The sequence below is a fragment of the Malania oleifera genome, chromosome 1, assembly GCF_029873635.1.
Source record: "Malania oleifera isolate guangnan ecotype guangnan chromosome 1, ASM2987363v1, whole genome shotgun sequence".
NCBI classification, from domain to species: domain Eukaryota; kingdom Viridiplantae; phylum Streptophyta; class Magnoliopsida; order Santalales; family Ximeniaceae; genus Malania; species Malania oleifera.
The window spans coordinates 66627197-66629696 of NC_080417.1; the positions used below are offsets into that span (position 1 = coordinate 66627197).

The window sequence follows — 2500 nt, forward strand, 5'->3', positions numbered from 1 at the left end:
CAAGACAGAGTGGGAAGGAAGACGCATGAAACACCTTCAAACCCAGAATCTGTAACTTCCTTTCTGCAAGTCTAAATCAAAACTGATATTAAACTTTCTAAATCGAACAACTCGCCAGATTTCCAATTCCACAGCTCGATGGCAATCAGAACCAGTCATCTGGATGGCAACACTATTGAGTCGAAAGTTCTTCAAAGTAAGGAAATCTTCATCAACACCAAGATGGACCTCCACGCCATTTGGGAACAATTTCCTACTGAGAAATGAAACTCCAACACAACCAGCATCGCCTCGAACTCGCTTTGCCTCACCCGAGATCCACACAGCCTCCTCAGAAGTCTGTAGTGGAAAAATCTTGACCTAGAAAGATACGAAATCCTGGGCAGTTCCCATTCCCTTCAAATGAATTTTCTCAATGATAATCTTCATGGCAAATCGAGAGAGGATTCCCCATCATCCGCGGGCAAGCGCCTCTCTCTAGAGAGAGGTGAGAGCTTCTCTCTCTAACTTGCCTTGACTACTGAGAGCTCGACTGAGAGCTCTTTCTTTTTTTTGATCAAAAGGGTAAATGTATATTGATCAATGGATATGTACAGAAAAGACTGACACATACACCGAGGAGGGGAGCCAAGCTCCCAAACCATACAAAGAGCATCAAAACTAGGAACAAACCTAGCAGCAAATACAAACCAACCTGGGCATACCCAGGGCACAAGGCAAGTACAATCATAACTGGGCGAACCCAGAACTCAAAACTAGGAAATTAACCTAGAGAAGTACAACCAAACCTGGGCATACCCAGGGCGCAAGGCAAGTATAATCATAAAACACTAAAGGACATGAGCTCCAGAAGTGTAAGAACCAATTCCAAAGATCCAAATCAGAGGCATATAGCGGCATGCCTGGAGCTTCCACAGTGCCGTGCCCGAGAGGATAACTCATGAACCCACTTGTATGTAACCAAAACAGCTTCAGCAATCACCAAAGCGTGCAACTCTGAAAATTGTCAACTACCAGATGAGAATTCCATCCTGGAAAGTCAACACCAATCTAGAACTTGATAAAAGAAATGTTGACCACATCCGCAAACACACATGATATTGTCCATAAGATCAAATGTGAAGGAGAAAATGAGAACAAATCAATCACCAAGCAAATCCACGGGTACACCACGTGGAGGAGAAGCTGCAAATAACTTCCACCAACACACAGGTCCACAAAGGCAATTGGCATCACACGAGTCAATTGAAATAAATCTGGAAACAGCTTCTGGGATTTCCAAAAGCATGCAAATCTGAAGGGAAGAGCTGAAATCCAACCACCCGTGACACACATGAAATTGCAGATCCAGCAAGTTCAACCGTTAAGGAGAAATTGGACCACAAAACTCCGCCAGTCAATAGTCACACTACAGCAGTGTGACACGTAGGCAGTCCAATAAGAGAAGTCCGGCTGATTGGAGGAGCATCCACACCAAGAGAAACACTAGATCACGCCCCAAAGCAAATAAATAATTCAAAATCCGAAAACCAAGAGCACTGGGACAGCATGCATGAAAAGCCAAGGGTGGATGCATGCAAAGCCACGTGGAAGAAACACCCTGGACACCAGCGCATTGAGCCGCGCACACACCAAGATAAAATAAGCTCCCAGGGAATACATGGACAGCACGGAAGCAACTGACAGCGCTAAACCACACATCAGTCCCCACACTGGCACGCATTAACTCCACTGACAGCTAAAACTCAAACAACAGGCGGAAATGAACGCGCCAAAGGAGAAGGAATTTGAAAATCAAATTTGAAACTCATATGGGGGAACAAAGGAGTGACACGTGGATATCACTAACAACACAAACAGTAAATCAAAGAACAAAAACACACCAATCGGGACGAGAAGAACAAGAACAATGAAACGAAATTGAAGAACGGGAAATGAACGAAACACGGAACCAAAGAAATCCACCAGAAAATGCAACTAAAGAACTGAAACAAGAACAAACACAAGCAAAGGACGAAGATCAAAGAACAATCACACTAGTCGGGACGAGAAGAATAGTGAAATGAAATTGAGAACGGGGAAAGAACGAAACACAGAACCAAAGAAACCGATTGGGAAAACAGGGAAAAGCAACTAAAGAACTGAACCAAGAACACAAACAAGAAGGAACAGAACTGGAGAGAATCAAAAATAAATTACAGAGAACTCCAATCAACCAAAAAGGGTCTGAGGACACGCCAACATCAAACCCAGAACTTAAGACTTCTCATCTGCAACTCCAAATCAAACCTGATGTTAAGCTTTTTGAACCGAATAACCCACCAGGCTTCCAATTCCATAGTTCGATGGGAGCTTGCAGAAGTCTTGTGGAAGGCATTCAAGTAGCTTCGAGATTCCTTCGGATTCAGGAGTAATTTCCAACAGGGAAGGAACAAATCAACGACTCCACCCCATTTACGCTTTGCATCATCTGAGAACCACTCAGTTTCTGCGCAAAACT

General features: G+C 43.8%; 1 pseudogene; it reads left to right on the forward strand.

Moving 5' to 3' along the window:
• Nucleotides 1-2500, forward strand: part of LOC131167003 (uncharacterized) — a 28099-nt pseudogene that overhangs the window by 4749 nt on the left and 20850 nt on the right.